We start from the raw sequence: 19,981 nt of genomic DNA, 5'->3' as shown, positions 1-19,981 counted from the left end.
GTTTTTTTTCTGCTTTAGGACTATTATATGATGATCCTGACCGTGTGGCATCAGCTGAGACTGAGTTGAGACGTTTAAAACAAGGATCAGGTAATATGGAAAAATATTGTACACATTTTCGTCGTTGGTCCACTCAAACAGGGTGGAACGATTCTGCTCTGAAAAGTCTATTTCTTGCTGGGCTCTGTGAAAGGGTTAAAGACCTGCTAATTGCTTATCCTACACCTGAGGATTTGCAACAGGCTATGCAATTAGCTATACGGGTGGATAGAAGACTGCGTGCTAGGGTTAATGAGAGCAAATCCTCTGCTATGTCAGTTTCTGGTTATGATAATGTGTGTACTAACAGTGGTGAACCGATGGAGATTGGATCGGTGGCACCTCGCTCTCAAGAAAAACACCGTCGTTTTTCAGAAGGCTTGTGTTTCTATTGCGGGAAATCTGGTCATTTGATTAAAGGCTGTGAGCTTCGTATGAAGAAAGAAAAAAAAATGGTCAGTCACGCCCGTATTGCCTGTTTAAATTCCAAGGGTATATTTTTAGCTGCTTCCACGATTGCTCAGGAAAAATTAATGGAATTTCGGGTGTTTGTTGATTGCGGGTCTACACTGAATGTAATTGATGGGGGATTCGTGGAAAAACTCAATTTAAAACCTGAACCTTTATCATCCCCCATTGCTGTGGTTTCTGTGGATGGCTCCCCTTTGAAGAATATTACTCTCAAGGTCAGTGAATTTCCTCTCACTATTAATGGTGTTCACCATGAGAAATTGGATTTGGTAGTGTTGAATAACTTGCCTTCTCCAGTAATATTGGGTTTGCCCTGGTTAAAATTTCACAATCCTGTACTGGATTGGTCTACCAGTGAAATTAAATCCTGGAGCCATAAATGTTATGACAAGTGTTGTAACGGGCGTATTGCAGCTTTGGATAGGGGAGAATTGCCAGTTCCTATTCAGGATTTTTGGAGAGTTTTTTCTGAGAAAGAATCGCAGGTTTTGCCTCCCCATAGAGACTATGATTGTTCTATTGAATTTGTCCCTGGAGCGACTCTTCCTAAAAGTCGTTTATTTAACCTTACTATTCCTGAGAGGAAGGCTTTGGAGGAATACATACAGACAAGTTTGGCCGCCGGTCACATTAGGCCCTCTAAGTCTCCTGTGGCGGTTTGATTTTTTTTTGTAAAAAAAAAGGACGGCGGTTTACGTCCTTGTCTGGATTTTCGTGAGATTAACAAAATTACGGTACGCAATCCTTACCCACTGCCATTGATTCCTGATCTGTTTAACCAGTTATTGGGGGCCAAGTGGTTCTCTAAAATTGACCTTAAGGGGGCATACAATCTGTTGCGCATGAAGGAGGGTGATGAATGGAAGACTGCTTTTAACACTCCTGTGGGTCATTTTGAGAATCTGGTTATGCCTTTTGGTCTTACTAATGCTCCTGCATTTTTTCAGAATCTGATTAATGACATCCTTAGACCTTTGATCGGTAAAAATGTGGTTGTGTATTTGGATGACATTTTGATTTATTCGCCAGATCTGGAGTCTCATTGGCGGAGCGTGCGTGAGGTATTACAGTTATTAATGGACAATTCGCTTTTTGCTAAGCTGGAGAAATGTGAGTTCGCTGTACAGAGAATTAGTTTTTTGGGCTACATTATCTCCAGCAAAGGTTTTGAGATGGATCCGGTTAAGGTTCAGGCTGTGCAGGAATGGCCTAGGCCTATTGGTTTGAAATCGATACAGAGGTTTTTGGGTTTCGCCAATTACTATAGAAAATTCATAAAAAATTTTTCTAGTATTGTCAAACCTCTGACTGATCTCACCAGGAAAGGTGCTGATGCGGTTCAGTGGTCTTCTGAGGCCATTGAAGCTTTTGTGTATCTCAAGGAGAGGTTCACCTCTGCTCCCATCCTTATGCAGCCTGATGTTACTAGGCCGTTTTTGGTTGAGGTTGATGCTTCCTCTGTGGGGGTTGGCGCAGTATTGTCTCAGGATAACGGGGATGGATTACATCCCTGTGCCTTTTTTTCAAAAAAATTTTCGGAGACTGAATTGAATTACGATATTGGTAATCGGGAATTATTGGCTATTAAACTCGCATTTGAACACTGGCGCCACTTCTTGGAAGGTGCTGAATTTCCCGTTCAGGTTCTTACGGATCATAAAAATCTGATATATCTTGAGGCTGCCAAGCGCCTGAATGCCCGTCAGGCTAGGTGGGCACTGTTTTTCTCGCGGTTTAATTTCTCCGTTACTTACATCCCTGGTACTAAGAATGTTAAGGCGGATGCCTTGTCTCGCAGTTTTTCTCCCATAGTCGGTGCTGAGAAAGAGGAAAACATTTTACAAGAAGGTGTTGTGATAGCTGCTTTAGACTCCGTTTTGGAAGATGAGATTCTTAAAGCTCAGGAGAATGCCCCATCTAACACTCCTCATGGGAGGTTGTTTGTGCCTGGGACCTTTAGGAGAGATTTGTTTGTTGAGTGTCACGAATCTCGGTTGGCAGGTCATCCCGGAATCTCTGAGACCAAGAGACTGGTGGGTCGCAGTTTTTGGTGGCCTGGATGGCAGAAGGAAGTCATTAAGTGGGTGCGCCAATGTACTATATGTGCTAGATCTAAGTCCTCACATACTCCTGCTGCGGGGTTGCTTTGTCCTTTGGAGGTCCCCAGTGCTCCTTGGACACATTTGGCTATGGACTTTATAACTGACCTTCCCCCCTCTGAGGGTTTTACTGTCATCTGGGTGGTCGTGGACCGTTTTAGCAAGATGTGTCACTTGGTTCCCTTCGTCAAACTGCCCTGCGCTAAAACTCTCGCTAAGGCCTTTGTCAAGGAAATTGTCAGACTTCATGGCGTTCCGACTGACATTGTTTCTGATAGGGGTCCTCAGTTCGTGGCTCGTTTTTGGCGTGCCTTTTGTGACAGGTTGGGAATTCATTTGTCGTTTTCGTCCGGATATCATCCTGAATCTAATGGCCAGACAGAAAGGAAAAACCAGGATGTTGAGCAGTTCTTGCGTTGTTTTGTGGCAGACAATCAAGAGGGGTGGTCTGAGTTTCTGCCACTTGCCGAATTTGCTCTGAACAATCATACATCTTCTTCTGCTGGTTGTTCGCCTTTTTTGTTGTTCTGGGAGACATCCGTCGTTTGGGTCGTTCTCCAAGTTGGGATCTGCCGTGCCTGAGGAGGAGAATTTTTCCGGTGATTTGGAAAGAGTTTGGACGGATGTGCGTGGTAATCTTCAGGAGGCCAACAGAAAATCTAAAGACTACTTTGATAGGAAACGACAGGAGGTTTTGTTCGCTGTTGGTGACATGGTTTGGTTGTCCTCTAGGAATCTGCGGTTAAGGATCCCTTCTAAGAAATTGGGTCCCAAGTTTGTAGGGCCGTTTAAGGTGCTTCAGGTTGTCAACCAATCTGCTGTTAGGTTGGAGGTTCCTACCTCCTGGAGAATTAATCCGGTCTTTCATGTCTCTCTGTTAAAAAAAGCTGTTGTGTCGGATGGTGACGCCTCTGCCTCTGTTCCTCCGGTGGTGGAGGACGGGGAATATGAAATTTCTCGCATCCTTGACTCTAGACGGTATAGAGGTAGTTTGCAGTATCTTGTGGCCTGGAAAGGTTTCGGACCCGAGGATAACTCTTGGGTGAGGTCAGATGATGTTTCCGCGTCCAGACTTATCAGAGCGTTTCACAGGAGATTTCCTGATAAGCCTGGTCCTAGGGGATCCGGAGGATCCTCTTAGAAGGGGGGGTACTGTTAGAACCTTGCTGTTAGGTTTTTTTTCCTTTGCTGGTCACATGACCTTGTTGGCCTATTTTATCCTGCTCCGCCCTTCTGGCTTTGCTGGACTTCATTGTATATCTACTTTCTAGCTAGCCTGTGCTCTGTATCTACTCTGTTAATTTGCTTGGTCTACGGACCTCTTTGTTCTATCTATTTTGTTTGTTCTTCTGTCTGCTACTATTTCTGTTAGGAGGTGTCCCATATTCCTCCCAGTCCTTAGTACTTGTAGGGATTCCCTCCCCACATCTATAGGTCTTCGTACAGACTAGATTAGGACTTTAGCAGGTCTGATCGCAGGATCAGGTTCCCTGTTACATCGTAGGGATTCAGCTGAGTCCTATAGTAGGGACAGATCTCCTCTCTTTCCTTAGCTTTGGTAGCAGAACATAACATCAACCCCCGGCTGTTCCCACCTGCCTCAACACCGTTGGAAGGGAGGAGAACCAATTAAGGCGGGGGGGGGGGTGGAACGAGCAGCTGTCTACCCTTAGCAGGAGGGTTGCTGATTAATTACCTCTCCTGCTGCTGCTGCTGCTGCTGGCTGTCCAGCAGCAGACTGAAGGTGGCTGCTGCTGTGCGCAGGTATATAAAGGCTCAGAGCCTATTATGACACGCGCAGCCAGCGTTCCATTGCCACATTCCGTCTACTGCAGGCGGGATACCTGGATGGCTGAATGTCACTGAGAAGCTCACAGAGACCGCCATAAGCAACAGTTTAAAAGAATGCCACACACTAATCAACCAAACTTTTTGGGTTGGTTTCTCTTTTATAGTCTGCAGGCATTAAATGAAAGAAGTCAGTGTTCCAGCAGAGGGAGACAACGTTTCAGAAAAGGCATTGTAGCAAACCAAAAAAGAAATTTTAAGCGCAGCAGAGTAACCAGCTCACATACCTGTTAGCTCAGGTGAGTTTAAAAGGCTGCTGTTGATAACAAGGGCATTTGCTAAATAGATGGTGTGTGTGCAACAATATACTGAAAGGTCAATTATATTGTGCAGCTTATCTCACCACCTGTAGTTATTTAGGTGAAAGCTCCAAAATGCTTGCCTAATATGTCTGTTTATCCAAAAGGAAGTATAGAGGGAGAGCTAGATAGATAGCATTGCATTACATTACATGGCAATGCAATGCACAGTTGCTGAAGTTGAACCAAAATGAGCTTGTCATCTGGCTTCTGCAACTTTTAACATGAAAAATCCAATGAGGAGAAGAAAAGCAAAGCCAAAGAGTCCATCCCAAAATCCGACAAACAAGCCAAATGAGCAAAAAGCATTGAATTCAATTCTTTCTGATTTTAGAAACTGCATTAAAGAAGGGGTGCACCGGTCCTGGAGATACTGCAATACCAGGTCAATGCGTGGAGTGGACAGAGCAAGCTCTTTTTCCATCTCCCTGTTCTAAAAATCCATTTAATATATGGTCCCCAGATAGGGGACGTATCAGATATTAAACTGATAAGAACAGATACTACACTTGATCTTAGCCAAAAGGCCGAGAAGCGATAACCAGAATTGGTTTCCGACTACGGTGCCACCCAAGGATTCTGAAAAGTCCATTTGTGGAGATGGCCACCTGGACTCCCGTTAAGAAGACATGCTGTCAACCTCTAGATCCCTCACATGCCTGCACTTTTCGGCTTGCTGCTGCTGCAATCCACGCGTTTTAGATCTGCATAACTCCACCTCTTTTAGCACAGTACCCTCAACCCCCGGCTGTTCCCACCCGCCTCAACACCGTTGGAAGGGAGGAGAAGAAATTAAGGCGGGGGGGGGGGGTGGAACGAGCAGCTGTCTACCCTTAGCAGGAGGGTTGCTGATTAATTACCTCTCCTGCTGCTGCTGCTGCTGCTGGCTGTCCAGCAGCAGACTGAAGGTGGCTGCTGCTGTGCGCAGGTATATAAAGGCTCAGAGCCTATTATGACACGCGCAGCCAGCGTTCCATTGCCACATTCCGTCTACTGCAGGCGGGATACCTGGATGGCTGAATGTCACTGAGAAGCTCACAGAGACCGCCATAAGCAACAGTTTAAAAGAATGCCACAGACTAATCAACCAAACTTTTTGGGTTGGTTTCTCTTTTATAGTCTGCAGGCATTAAATGAAAGAAGTCAGTGTTCCAGCAGAGGGAGACAACGTTTCAGAAAAGGCATTGTAGCAAACCAAAAAAGAAATTTTAAGCGCAGCAGAGTAACCAGCTCACATACCTGTTAGCTCAGGTGAGTTTAAAAGGCTGCTGTTGATAACAAGGGCATTTGCTAAATAGATGGTGTGTGTGCAACAATATACTGAAAGGTCAATTATATTGTGCAGCTTATCTCACCACCTGTGGTTATTTAGGTGAAAGCTCCAAAATGCTTGCCTAATATGTCTGTTTATCCAAAAGGAAGTATAGAGGGAGAGCTAGATAGATAGCATTGCATTACATTACATGGCAATGCAATGCACAGTTGCTGAAGTTGAACCAAAATGAGCTTGTCATCTGGCTTCTGCAACTTTTAACATGAAAAATCCAATGAGGAGAAGAAAAGCAAAGCCAAAGAGTCCATCCCAAAATCCGACAAACAAGCCAAATGAACAAAAAGCATTGAATTCAATTCTTTCTGATTTTAGAAACTGCATTAAAGAAGGGGTGCACCGGTCCTGGAGATACTGCAATACCAGGTCAATGCGTGGAGTGGACAGAGCAAGCTCTTTTTCCATCTCCCTGTTCTAAAAATCCATTTAATATATGGTCCCCAGATAGGGGACGTATCAGATATTAAACTGATAAGAACAGATACTACACTTGATCTTAGCCAAAAGGCCGAGAAGCGATAACCAGAATTGGTTTCCGACTACGGTGCCACCCAAGGATTCTGAAAAGTCCATTTGTGGAGATGGCCACCTGGACTCCTGTTAAGAAGACATGCTGTCAACCTCTAGATCCCTCACATGCCTGCACTTTTCGGCTTGCTGCTGCTGCAATCCACGCGTTTTAGATCTGCATAACTCCACCTCTTTTAGCACAGTACCCTCAACCCCCGGCTGTTCCCACCCGCCTCAACACCGTTGGAAGGGAGGAGAACCAATTAAGGCGGGGGGGGGGGGTGGAACGAGCAGCTGTCTACCCTTAGCAGGAGGGTTGCTGATTAATTACCTCTCCTGCTGCTGCTGCTGCTGCTGGCTGTCCAGCAGCAGACTGAAGGTGGCTGCTGCTGTGCGCAGGTATATAAAGGCTCAGAGCCTATTATGACACGCGCAGCCAGCGTTCCATTGCCACATTCCGTCTACTGCAGGCGGGATACCTGGATGGCTGAATGTCACTGAGAAGCTCACAGAGACCGCCATAAGCAACAGTTTAAAAGAATGCCACAGACTAATCAACCAAACTTTTTGGGTTGGTTTCTCTTTTATAGTCTGCAGGCATTAAATGAAAGAAGTCAGTGTTCCAGCAGAGGGAGACAACGTTTCAGAAAAGGCATTGTAGCAAACCAAAAAAGAAATTTTAAGCGCAGCAGAGTAACCAGCTCACATACCTGTTAGCTCAGGTGAGTTTAAAAGGCTGCTGTTGATAACAAGGGCATTTGCTAAATAGATGGTGTGTGTGCAACAATATACTGAAAGGTCAATTATATTGTGCAGCTTATCTCACCACCTGTAGTTATTTAGGTGAAAGCTCCAAAATGCTTGCCTAATATGTCTGTTTATCCAAAAGGAAGTATAGAGGGAGAGCTAGATAGATAGCATTGCATTACATTACATGGCAATGCAATGCACAGTTGCTGAAGTTGAACCAAAATGAGCTTGTCATCTGGCTTCTGCAACTTTTAACATGAAAAATCCAATGAGGAGAAGAAAAGCAAAGCCAAAGAGTCCATCCCAAAATCCGACAAACAAGCCAAATGAACAAAAAGCATTGAATTCAATTCTTTCTGATTTTAGAAACTGCATTAAAGAAGGGGTGCACCGGTCCTGGAGATACTGCAATACCAGGTCAATGCGTGGAGTGGACAGAGCAAGCTCTTTTTCCATCTCCCTGTTCTAAAAATCCATTTAATATATGGTCCCCAGATAGGGGACGTATCAGATATTAAACTGATAAGAACAGATACTACACTTGATCTTAGCCAAAAGGCCGAGAAGCGATAACCAGAATTGGTTTCCGACTACGGTGCCACCCAAGGATTCTGAAAAGTCCATTTGTGGAGATGGCCACCTGGACTCCCGTTAAGAAGACATGCTGTCAACCTCTAGATCCCTCACATGCCTGCACTTTTCGGCTTGCTGCTGCTGCAATCCACGCGTTTTAGATCTGCATAACTCCACCTCTTTTAGCACAGTACCCTCAACCCCCGGCTGTTCCCACCCGCCTCAACACCGTTGGAAGGGAGGAGAACCAATTAAGGCGGGGGGGGGGTGGAACGAGCAGCTGTCTACCCTTAGCAGGAGGGTTGCTGATTAATTACCTCTCCTGCTGCTGCTGCTGCTGCTGCTGGCTGTCCAGCAGCAGACTGAAGGTGGCTGCTGCTGTGCGCAGGTATATAAAGGCTCAGAGCCTATTATGACACGCGCAGCCAGCGTTCCATTGCCACATTCCGTCTACTGCAGGCGGGATACCTGGATGGCTGAATGTCACTGAGAAGCTCACAGAGACCGCCATAAGCAACAGTTTAAAAGAATGCCACAGACTAATCAACCAAACTTTTTGGGTTGGTTTCTCTTTTATAGTCTGCAGGCATTAAATGAAAGAAGTCAGTGTTCCAGCAGAGGGAGACAACGTTTCAGAAAAGGCATTGTAGCAAACCAAAAAAGAAATTTTAAGCGCAGCAGAGTAACCAGCTCACATACCTGTTAGCTCAGGTGAGTTTAAAAGGCTGCTGTTGATAACAAGGGCATTTGCTAAATAGATGGTGTGTGTGCAACAATATACTGAAAGGTCAATTATATTGTGCAGCTTATCTCACCACCTGTAGTTATTTAGGTGAAAGCTCCAAAATGCTTGCCTAATATGTCTGTTTATCCAAAAGGAAGTATAGAGGGAGAGCTAGATAGATAGCATTGCATTACATTACATGGCAATGCAATGCACAGTTGCTGAAGTTGAACCAAAATGAGCTTGTCATCTGGCTTCTGCAACTTTTAACATGAAAAATCCAATGAGGAGAAGAAAAGCAAAGCCAAAGAGTCCATCCCAAAATCCGACAAACAAGCCAAATGAACAAAAAGCATTGAATTCAATTCTTTCTGATTTTAGAAACTGCATTAAAGAAGGGGTGCACCGGTCCTGGAGATACTGCAATACCAGGTCAATGCGTGGAGTGGACAGAGCAAGCTCTTTTTCCATCTCCCTGTTCTAAAAATCCATTTAATATATGGTCCCCAGATAGGGGACGTATCAGATATTAAACTGATAAGAACAGATACTACACTTGATCTTAGCCAAAAGGCCGAGAAGCGATAACCAGAATTGGTTTCCGACTACGGTGCCACCCAAGGATTCTGAAAAGTCCATTTGTGGAGATGGCCACCTGGACTCCCGTTAAGAAGACATGCTGTCAACCTCTAGATCCCTCACATGCCTGCACTTTTCGGCTTGCTGCTGCTGCAATCCACGCGTTTTAGATCTGCATAACTCCACCTCTTTTAGCACAGTACCCTCAACCCCCGGCTGTTCCCACCCGCCTCAACACCGTTGGAAGGGAGGAGAACCAATTAAGGCGGGGGGGGGGGGTGGAACGAGCAGCTGTCTACCCTTAGCAGGAGGGTTGCTGATTAATTACCTCTCCTGCTGCTGCTGCTGCTGCTGGCTGTCCAGCAGCAGACTGAAGGTGGCTGCTGCTGTGCGCAGGTATATAAAGGCTCAGAGCCTATTATGACACGCGCAGCCAGCGTTCCATTGCCATATTCCGTCTACTGCAGGCGGGATACCTGGATGGCTGAATGTCACTGAGAAGCTCACAGAGACCGCCATAAGCAACAGTTTAAAAGAATGCCACAGACTAATCAACCAAACTTTTTGGGTTGGTTTCTCTTTTATAGTCTGCAGGCATTAAATGAAAGAAGTCAGTGTTCCAGCAGAGGGAGACAACGTTTCAGAAAAGGCATTGTAGCAAACCAAAAAAGAAATTTTAAGCGCAGCAGAGTAACCAGCTCACATACCTGTTAGCTCAGGTGAGTTTAAAAGGCTGCTGTTGATAACAAGGGCATTTGCTAAATAGATGGTGTGTGTGCAACAATATACTGAAAGGTCAATTATATTGTGCAGCTTATCTCACCACCTGTAGTTATTTAGGTGAAAGCTCCAAAATGCTTGCCTAATATGTCTGTTTTTCCAAAAGGAAGTATAGAGGGAGAGCTAGATAGATAGCATTGCATTACATTACATGGCAATGCAATGCACAGTTGCTGAAGTTGAACCAAAATGAGCTTGTCATCTGGCTTCTGCAACTTTTAACATGAAAAATCCAATGAGGAGAAGAAAAGCAAAGCCAAAGAGTCCATCCCAAAATCCGACAAACAAGCCAAATGAACAAAAAGCATTGAATTCAATTCTTTCTGATTTTAGAAACTGCATTAAAGAAGGGGTGCACCGGTCCTGGAGATACTGCAATACCAGGTCAATGCGTGGAGTGGACAGAGCAAGCTCTTTTTCCATCTCCCTGTTCTAAAAATCCATTTAATATATGGTCCCCAGATAGGGGACGTATCAGATATTAAACTGATAAGAACAGATACTACACTTGATCTTAGCCAAAAGGCCGAGAAGCGATAACCAGAATTGGTTTCCGACTACGGTGCCACCCAAGGATTCTGAAAAGTCCATTTGTGGAGATGGCCACCTGGACTCCCGTTAAGAAGACATGCTGTCAACCTCTAGATCCCTCACATGCCTGCACTTTTCGGCTTGCTGCTGCTGCAATCCACGCGTTTTAGATCTGCATAACTCCACCTCTTTTAGCACAGTACCCTCAACCCCCGGCTGTTCCCACCCGCCTCAACACCGTTGGAAGGGAGGAGAACCAATTAAGGCGGGGGGGGGGGTGGAACGAGCAGCTGTCTACCCTTAGCAGGAGGGTTGCTGATTAATTACCTCTCCTGCTGCTGCTGCTGCTGGCTGTCCAGCAGCAGACTGAAGGTGGCTGCTGCTGTGCGCAGGTATATAAAGGCTCAGAGCCTATTATGACACGCGCAGCCAGCGTTCCATTGCCACATTCCGTCTACTGCAGGCGGGATACCTGGATGGCTGAATGTCACTGAGAAGCTCACAGAGACCGCCATAAGCAACAGTTTAAAAGAATGCCACAGACTAATCAACCAAACTTTTTGGGTTGGTTTCTCTTTTATAGTCTGCAGGCATTAAATGAAAGAAGTCAGTGTTCCAGCAGAGGGAGACAACGTTTCAGAAAAGGCATTGTAGCAAACCAAAAAAGAAATTTTAAGCGCAGCAGAGTAACCAGCTCACATACCTGTTAGCTCAGGTGAGTTTAAAAGGCTGCTGTTGATAACAAGGGAATTTGCTAAATAGATGGTGTGTGTGCAACAATATACTGAAAGGTCAATTATATTGTGCAGCTTATCTCACCACCTGTAGTTATTTAGGTGAAAGCTCCAAAATGCTTGCCTAATATGTCTGTTTATCCAAAAGGAAGTATAGAGGGAGAGCTAGATAGATAGCATTGCATTACATTACATGGCAATGCAATGCACAGTTGCTGAAGTTGAACCAAAATGAGCTTGTCATCTGGCTTCTGCAACTTTTAACATGAAAAATCCAATGAGGAGAAGAAAAGCAAAGCCAAAGAGTCCATCCCAAAATCCGACAAACAAGCCAAATGAACAAAAAGCATTGAATTCAATTCTTTCTGATTTTAGAAACTGCATTAAAGAAGGGGTGCACCGGTCCTGGAGATACTGCAATACCAGGTCAATGCGTGGAGTGGACAGAGCAAGCTCTTTTTCCATCTCCCTGTTCTAAAAATCCATTTAATATATGGTCCCCAGATAGGGGACGTATCAGATATTAAACTGATAAGAACAGATACTACACTTGATCTTAGCCAAAAGGCCGAGAAGCGATAACCAGAATTGGTTTCCGACTACGGTGCCACCCAAGGATTCTGAAAAGTCCATTTGTGGAGATGGCCACCTGGACTCCCGTTAAGAAGACATGCTGTCAACCTCTAGATCCCTCACATGCCTGCACTTTTCGGCTTGCTGCTGCTGCAATCCACGCGTTTTAGATCTGCATAACTCCACCTCTTTTAGCACAGTACCCTCAACCCCCGGCTGTTCCCACCCGCCTCAACACCGTTGGAAGGGAGGAGAACCAATTAAGGCGGGGGGGGGGTGGAACGAGCAGCTGTCTACCCTTAGCAGGAGGGTTGCTGATTAATTACCTCTCCTGCTGCTGCTGCTGCTGCTGGCTGTCCAGCAGCAGACTGAAGGTGGCTGCTGCTGTGCGCAGGTATATAAAGGCTCAGAGCCTATTATGACACGCAAAGCCAGCGTTCCATTGCCACATTCCGTCTACTGCAGGCGGGATACCTGGATGGCTGAATGTCACTGAGAAGCTCACAGAGACCGCCATAAGCAACAGTTTAAAAGAATGCCACAGACTAATCAACCAAACTTTTTGGGTTGGTTTCTCTTTTATAGTCTGCAGGCATTAAATGAAAGAAGTCAGTGTTCCAGCAGAGGGAGACAACGTTTCAGAAAAGGCATTGTAGCAAACCAAAAAAGAAATTTTAAGCGCAGCAGAGTAACCAGCTCACATACCTGTTAGCTCAGGTGAGTTTAAAAGGCTGCTGTTGATAACAAGGGCATTTGCTAAATAGATGGTGTGTGTGCAACAATATACTGAAAGGTCAATTATATTGTGCAGCTTATCTCACCACCTGTAGTTATTTAGGTGAAAGCTCCAAAATGCTTGCCTAATATGTCTGTTTATCCAAAAGGAAGTATAGAGGGAGAGCTAGATAGATAGCATTGCATTACATTACATGGCAATGCAATGCACAGTTGCTGAAGTTGAACCAAAATGAGCTTGTCATCTGGCTTCAGCAACTTTTAACATGAAAAATCCAATGAGGAGAAGAAAAGCAAAGCCAAAGAGTCCATCCCAAAATCCGACAAACAAGCCAAATGAACAAAAAGCATTGAATTCAATTCTTTCTGATTTTAGAAACTGCATTAAAGAAGGGGTGCACCGGTCCTGGAGATACTGCAATACCAGGTCAATGCGTGGAGTGGACAGAGCAAGCTCTTTTTCCATCTCCCTGTTCTAAAAATCCATTTAATATATGGTCCCCAGATAGGGGACGTATCAGATATTAAACTGATAAGAACAGATACTACACTTGATCTTAGCCAAAAGGCCGAGAAGCGATAACCAGAATTGGTTTCCGACTACGGTGCCACCCAAGGATTCTGAAAAGTTCATTTGTGGAGATGGCCACCTGGACTCCCGTTAAGAAGACATGCTGTCAACCTCTAGATCCCTCACATGCCTGCACTTTTCGGCTTGCTGCTGCTGCAATCCACGCGTTTTAGATCTGCATAACTCCACCTCTTTTAGCACAGTACCCTCAACCCCCGGCTGTTCCCACCCGCCTCAACACCGTTGGAAGGGAGGAGAACCAATTAAGGCGGGGGGGGGGGTGGAACGAGCAGCTGTCTACCCTTAGCAGGAGGGTTGCTGATTAATTACCTCTCCTGCTGCTGCTGCTGCTGCTGGCTGTCCAGCAGCAGACTGAAGGTGGCTGCTGCTGTGCGCAGGTATATAAAGGCTCAGAGCCTATTATGACACGCGCAGCCAGCGTTCCATTGCCACATTCCGTCTACTGCAGGCGGGATACCTGGATGGCTGAATGTCACTGAGGAGCTCACAGAGACCGCCATAAGCAACAGTTTAAAAGAATGCCACAGACTAATCAACCAAACTTTTTGGGTTGGGTTCTCTTTTATAGTCTGCAGGCATTAAATGAAAGAAGTCAGTGTTCCAGCAGAGGGAGACAACGTTTCAGAAAAGGCATTGTAGCAAACCAAAAAAGAAATTTTAAGCGCAGCAGAGTAACCAGCTCACATACCTGTTAGCTCAGGTGAGTTTAAAAGGCTGCTGTTGATAACAAGGGCATTTGCTAAATAGATGGTGTGTGTGCAACAATATACTGAAAGGTCAATTATATTGTGCAGCTTATCTCACCACCTGTAGTTATTTAGGTGAAAGCTCCAAAATGCTTGCCTAATATGTCTGTTTATCCAAAAGGAAGTATAGAGGGAGAGCTAGATAGATAGCATTGCATTACATTACATGGCAATGCAATGCACAGTTGCTGAAGTTGAACCAAAATGAGCTTGTCATCTGGCTTCTGCAACTTTTAACATGAAAAATCCAATGAGGAGAAGAAAAGCAAAGCCAAAGAGTCCATCCCAAAATCCGACAAACAAGCCAAATGAACAAAAAGCATTGAATTCAATTCTTTCTGATTTTAGAAACTGCATTAAAGAAAAGGTGCACCGGTCCTGGAGATACTGCAATACCAGGTCAATGCGTGGAGTGGACAGAGCAAGCTCTTTTTCCATCTCCCTGTTCTAAAAATCCATTTAATATATGGTCCCCAGATAGGGTACGTATCAGATATTAAACTGATAAGAACAGATACTACACTTGATCTTAGCCAAAAGGCCGAGAAGCGATAACCAGAATTGGTTTCCGACTACGGTGCCACCCAAGGATTCTGAAAAGTCCATTTGTGGAGATGGCCACCTGGACTCCCGTTAAGAAGACATGCTGTCAACCTCTAGATCCCTCACATGCCTGCACTTTTCGACTTGCTGCTGCTGCAATCCACGCGTTTTAGATCTGCATAACTCCACCTCTTTTAGCACAGTACCCTCAACCCCCGGCTGTTCCCACCCGCCTCAACACCGTTGGAAGGGAGGAGAACCAATTAAGGCGGGGGGGGGGGGGTGGAACGAGCAGCTGTCTACCCTTAGCAGGAGGGTTGCTGATTAATTACCTCTCCTGCTGCTGCTGCTGCTGCTGGCTGTCTAGCAGCAGACTGAAGGTGGCTGCTGCTGTGCGCAGGTATATAAAGGCTCAGAGCCTATTATGACACGCGCAGCCAGCGTTCCATTGCCACATTCCGTCTACTGCAGGCGGGATACCTGGATGGCTGAATGTCACTGAGAAGCTCACAGAGACCGCCATAAGCAACAGTTTAAAAGAATGCCACAGACTAATCAACCAAACTTTTTGGGTTTGTTTCTCTTTTATAGTCTGCAGGCATTAAATGAAAGAAGTCAGTGTTCCAGCAGAGGGAGACAACGTTTCAGAAAAGGCATTGTAGCAAACCAAAAAAGAAATTTTAAGCGCAGCAGAGTAACCAGCTCACATACCTGTTAGCTCAGGTGAGTTTAAAAGGCTGCTGTTGATAACAAGGGCATTTACTAAATAGATGGTGTGTGTGCAACAATATACTGAAAGGTCAATTATATTGTGCAGCTTATCTCACCACCTGTAGTTATTTAGGTGAAAGCTCCAAAATGCTTGCCTAATATGTCTGTTTATCCAAAAGGAAGTATAGAGGGAGAGCTAGATAGATAGCATTGCATTACATTACATGGCAATGCAATGCACAGTTGCTGAAGTTGAACCAAAATGAGCTTGTCATCTGGCTTCTGCAACTTTTAACATGAAAAATCCAATGAGGAGAAGAAAAGCAAAGCCAAAGAGTCCATCCCAAAATCCGACAAACAAGCCAAATGAACAAAAAGCATTGAATTCAATTCTTTCTGATTTTAGAAACTGCATTAAAGAAGGGGTGCACCGGTCCTGGAGATACTGCAATACCAGGTCAATGCGTGGAGTGGACAGAGCAAGCTCTTTTTCCATCTCCCTGTTCTAAAAATCCATTTAATATATGGTCCCCAGATAGGGGACGTATCAGATATTAAACTGATAAGAACAGATACTACACTTGATCTTAGCCAAAAGGCCGAGAAGCGATAACCAGAATTGGTTTCCGACTACGGTGCCACCCAAGGATTCTGAAAAGTCCATTTGTGGAGATGGCCACCTGGACTCCCGTTAAGAAGACATGCTGTCAACCTCTAGATCCCTCACATGCCTGCACTTTTCGGCTTGCTGCTGCTGCAATCCACGCGTTTTAGATCTGCATAACTCCACCTCTTTTAGCACAGTACCCTCAACCCCCGGCTGTTCCCACCCGCCTCAACACCGTTGGAAGGGAGGAGAACCAATTAAGGCGGGGGGGGGGTGGAACGAGCAGCTGTCTACCCTTAGCAGGAGGGTTGCTGATTAATTACCTCTCCTGCTGCTGCTGCTGCTGCTGGCTGTCCAGCAGCAGACTGAAGGTGGCTGCTGCTGTGCGCAGGTATATAAAGGCTCAGAGCCTATTATGACACGCGCAGCCAGCGTTCCATTGCCACATTCCGTCTACTGCAGGCGGGATACCTGGATGGCTGAATGTCACTGAGAAGCTCACAGAGACCGCCATAAGCAACAGTTTAAAAGAATGCCACAGACTAATCAACCAAACTTTTTGGGTTGGTTTCTCTTTTATAGTCTGCAGGCATTAAATGAAAGAAGTCAGTGTTCCAGCAGAGGGAGACAACGTTTCAGAAAAGGCATTGTAGCAAACCAAAAAAGAAATTTTAAGCGCAGCAGAGTAACCAGCTCACATACCTGTTAGCTCAGGTGAGTTTAAAAGGCTGCTGTTGATAACAAGGGCATTTGCTAAATAGATGGTGTGTGTGCAACAATATACTGAAAGGTCAATTATATTGTGCAGCTTATCTCACCACCTGTAGTTATTTAGGTGAAAGCTCCAAAATGCTTGCCTAATATGTCTGTTTATCCAAAAGGAAGTATAGAGGGAGAGCTAGATAGATAGCATTGCATTACATTACATGGCAATGCAATGCACAGTTGCTGAAGTTGAACCAAAATGAGCTTGTCATCTGGCTTCTGCAACTTTTAACATGAAAAATCCAATGAGGAGAAGAAAAGCAAAGCCAAAGAGTCCATCCCAAAATCCGACAAACAAGCCAAATGAACAAAAAGCATTGAATTCAATTCTTTCTGATTTTAGAAACTGCATTAAAGAAGGGGTGCACCGGTCCTGGAGATACTGCAATACCAGGTCAATGCATGGAGTGGACAGAGCAAGCTCTTTTTCCATCTCCCTGTTCTAAAAATCCATTTAATATATGGTCCCCAGATAGGGGACGTATCAGATATTAAACTGATAAGAACAGATACTACACTTGATCTTAGCCAAAAGGCCGAGAAGCGATAACCAGAATTGGTTTCCGACTACGGTGCCACCCAAGGATTCTGAAAAGTCCATTTGTGGAGATGGCCACCTGGACTCCCGTTAAGAAGACATGCTGTCAACCTCTAGATCCCTCACATGCCTGCACTTTTCGGCTTGCTGCTGCTGCAATCCACGCGTTTTAGATCTGCATAACTCCACCTCTTTTAGCACAGTACCCTCAACCCCCGGCTGTTCCCACCCGCCTCAACACCGTTGGAAGGGAGGAGAACCAATTAAGGCGGGGGGGGGGGGGGTGGAACGAGCAGCTGTCTACCCTTAGCAGGAGGGTTGCTGATTAATTACCTCTCCTGCTGCTGCTGCTGCTGCTGGCTGTCCAGCAGCAGACTGAAGGTGGCTGCTGCTGTGCGCAGGTATATAAAGGCTCAGAGCCTATTATGACACGCGCAGCCAGCGTTCCATTGCCACATTCCGTCTACTGCAGGCGGGATACCTGGATGGCTGAATGTCACTGAGAAGCTCACAGAGACCGCCATAAGCAACAGTTTAAAAGAATGCCACAGACTAATCAACCAAACTTTTTGGGTTGGTTTCTCTTTTATAGTCTGCAGGCATTAAATGAAAGAAGTCAGTGTTCCAGCAGAGGGAGACAACGTTTCAGAAAAGGCATTGTAGCAAACCAAAAAAGAAATTTTAAGCGCAGCAGAGTAACCAGCTCACATACCTGTTAGCTCAGGTGAGTTTAAAAGGCTGCTGTTGATAACAAGGGCATTTGCTAAATAGATGGTGTGTGTGCAACAATATACTGAAAGGTCAATTATATTGTGCAGCTTATCTCACCACCTGTAGTTATTTAGGTGAAAGCTCCAAAATGCTTGCCTAATATGTCTGTTTATCCAAAAGGAAGTATAGAGGGAGAGCTAGATAGATAGCATTGCATTACATTACATGGCAATGCAATGCACAGTTGCTGAAGTTGAACCAAAATGAGCTTGTCATCTGGCTTCTGCAACTTTTAACATGAAAAATCCAATGAGGAGAAGAAAAGCAAAGCCAAAGAGTCCATCCCAAAATCCGACAAACAAGCCAAATGAACAAAAAGCATTGAATTCAATTCTTTCTGATTTTAGAAACTGCATTAAAGAAGGGGTGCACCGGTCCTGGAGATACTGCAATACCAGGTCAATGCGTGGAGTGGACAGAGCAAGCTCTTTTTCCATCTCCCTGTTCTAAAAATCCATTTAATATATGGTCCCCAGATAGGGGACGTATCAGATATTAAACTGATAAGAACAGATACTACACTTGATCTTAGCCAAAAGGCCGAGAAGTGATAACCAGAATTGGTTTCCGACTACGGTGCCACCCAAGGATTCTGAAAAGTCCATTTGTGGAGATGGCCACCTGGACTCCCGTTAAGAAGACATGCTGTCAACCTCTAGATCCCTCACATGCCTGCACTTTTTGGCTTGCTGCTGCTGCAATCCACGCGTTTTAGATCTGCATAACTCCACCTCTTTTAGCACAGTACCCTCAACCCCCGGCTGTTCCCACCCGCCTCAACACCGTTGGAAGGGAGGAGAACCAATTAAGGCGGGGGGGGGGGGGGGTGGAACGAGCAGCTGTCTACCCTTAGCAGGAGGGTTGCTGATTAATTACCTCTCCTGCTGCTGCTGCTGCTGCTGGCTGTCCAGCAGCAGACTGAAGGTGGCTGCTGCTGTGCGCAGGTATATAAAGGCTCAGAGCCTATTATGACACGCGCAGCCAGCGTTCCATTGCCACATTCCGTCTACTGCAGGCGAGATACCTGGATGGCTGAATGTCACTGAGAAGCTCACAGAGACCGCCATAAGCAACAGTTTAAAAGAATGCCACAGACTAATCAACCAAACTTTTTGGGTTGGTTTCTCTTTTATAGTCTGCAGGCATTAAATGAAAGAAGTCAGTGTTCCAGCAGAGGGAGACAACGTTTCAGAAAAGGCATTGTAGCAAACCAAAAAAGAAATTTTAAGCGCAGCAGAGTAACCAGCTCACATACCTGTTAGCTCAGGTGAGTTTAAAAGGCTGCTGTTGATAACAAGGGCATTTGCTAAATAGATGGTGTGTGTGCAACAATATACTGAAAGGTCAATTATATTGTGCAGCTTATCTCACCACCTGTAGTTATTTAGGTGAAAGCTCCAAAATGCTTGCCTAATATGTCTGTTTATCCAAAAGGAAGTATAGAGGGAGAGCTAGATAGATAGCATTGCATTACATTACATGGCAATGCAATGCACAGTTGCTGAAGTTGAACCAAAATGAGCTTGTCATCTGGCTTCTGCAACTTTTAACATGAAAAATCCAATGAGGAGAAGAAAAGCAAAGCCAAAGAGTCCATCCCAAAATCCGACAAACAAGCCAAATGAACAAAAAGCATTGAATTCAATTCTTTCTGATTTTAGAAACTGCATTAAAGAAGGGGTGCACCGGTCCTGGAGATACTGCAATACCAGGTCAATGCGTGGAGTGGACAGAGCAAGCTCTTTTTCCATCTCCCTGTTCTAAAAATCCATTTAATATATGGTCCCCAGATAGGGGACGTATCAGATATTAAACTGATAAGAACAGATTTTTTTTTTTTTTTTTTTTTTTTTTTTTTTCCATAACACTCAGATTACAAGTACCATCTCGATTCCATACTTCTGAAAACGGTGATGGACCAAATCCATCATCATGTCATTTTAAAACAAAAAAACATTATTTAATGCATATACAAAAAAAACAAAACAACAACCAGTATTTCCTCTCAGACACATAATATATAGAGGAAGGAAACAAAACACATTACTGCATTCCTCCCTTCAACGCATAATATGTTAGATACTCCAACAGTCCTTTCTCTTGCGAGAAAGATTCAAAGTTTGTATTCACATA

At 44.9% G+C, this 19,981-nt stretch overlaps 12 non-coding genes across 12 annotated transcripts; all 12 read right to left on the bottom strand.

The window, feature by feature from the left end:
- Nucleotides 1–5,104: 5,104 nt before the first annotated feature.
- Nucleotides 5,105–5,295, bottom strand: LOC141158125 (U2 spliceosomal RNA). Its single transcript, XR_012248162.1, has one exon. It is a non-coding gene; the product is annotated as a U2 spliceosomal RNA (small nuclear RNA).
- Nucleotides 5,296–6,415: 1,120 nt separating this feature from the next.
- LOC141158124 (U2 spliceosomal RNA) lies at nt 6,416–6,606 on the bottom strand. Its single transcript, XR_012248161.1, has one exon. It is a non-coding gene; the product is annotated as a U2 spliceosomal RNA (small nuclear RNA).
- Nucleotides 6,607–7,726: 1,120 nt separating this feature from the next.
- On the bottom strand, nt 7,727–7,917 carry LOC141158123 (U2 spliceosomal RNA). Its single transcript, XR_012248160.1, has one exon. It is a non-coding gene; the product is annotated as a U2 spliceosomal RNA (small nuclear RNA).
- A 1,121-nt stretch (nt 7,918–9,038) lies between these two features.
- LOC141158121 (U2 spliceosomal RNA) lies at nt 9,039–9,229 on the bottom strand. Its single transcript, XR_012248159.1, has one exon. It is a non-coding gene; the product is annotated as a U2 spliceosomal RNA (small nuclear RNA).
- Nucleotides 9,230–10,349: 1,120 nt separating this feature from the next.
- LOC141158120 (U2 spliceosomal RNA) lies at nt 10,350–10,540 on the bottom strand. The gene has a single exon (XR_012248158.1). It is a non-coding gene; the product is annotated as a U2 spliceosomal RNA (small nuclear RNA).
- A 1,116-nt stretch (nt 10,541–11,656) lies between these two features.
- Nucleotides 11,657–11,847, bottom strand: LOC141158119 (U2 spliceosomal RNA). Its single transcript, XR_012248157.1, has one exon. It is a non-coding gene; the product is annotated as a U2 spliceosomal RNA (small nuclear RNA).
- A 1,118-nt stretch (nt 11,848–12,965) lies between these two features.
- Nucleotides 12,966–13,156, bottom strand: LOC141158118 (U2 spliceosomal RNA). The gene has a single exon (XR_012248156.1). It is a non-coding gene; the product is annotated as a U2 spliceosomal RNA (small nuclear RNA).
- A 1,119-nt stretch (nt 13,157–14,275) lies between these two features.
- LOC141159879 (U2 spliceosomal RNA) lies at nt 14,276–14,466 on the bottom strand. The gene has a single exon (XR_012249873.1). It is a non-coding gene; the product is annotated as a U2 spliceosomal RNA (small nuclear RNA).
- Nucleotides 14,467–15,587: 1,121 nt separating this feature from the next.
- On the bottom strand, nt 15,588–15,778 carry LOC141158117 (U2 spliceosomal RNA). Its single transcript, XR_012248155.1, has one exon. It is a non-coding gene; the product is annotated as a U2 spliceosomal RNA (small nuclear RNA).
- A 1,118-nt stretch (nt 15,779–16,896) lies between these two features.
- Nucleotides 16,897–17,087, bottom strand: LOC141159455 (U2 spliceosomal RNA). Its single transcript, XR_012249462.1, has one exon. It is a non-coding gene; the product is annotated as a U2 spliceosomal RNA (small nuclear RNA).
- A 1,122-nt stretch (nt 17,088–18,209) lies between these two features.
- On the bottom strand, nt 18,210–18,400 carry LOC141159473 (U2 spliceosomal RNA). Its single transcript, XR_012249479.1, has one exon. It is a non-coding gene; the product is annotated as a U2 spliceosomal RNA (small nuclear RNA).
- A 1,123-nt stretch (nt 18,401–19,523) lies between these two features.
- Nucleotides 19,524–19,722, bottom strand: LOC141160237 (U2 spliceosomal RNA). Its single transcript, XR_012250189.1, has one exon. It is a non-coding gene; the product is annotated as a U2 spliceosomal RNA (small nuclear RNA).
- Nucleotides 19,723–19,981: the final 259 nt, after the last annotated feature.

This window comes from Phyllobates terribilis, unplaced genomic scaffold (genome assembly GCF_046119375.1).
Source record: "Phyllobates terribilis strain yellow unplaced genomic scaffold, ASM4611937v1 Scaffold_8__6_contigs__length_399053987, whole genome shotgun sequence".
Taxonomy (NCBI): domain Eukaryota; kingdom Metazoa; phylum Chordata; class Amphibia; order Anura; family Dendrobatidae; genus Phyllobates; species Phyllobates terribilis.
This window is presented reverse-complemented; position numbering and strand designations above follow the sequence as displayed.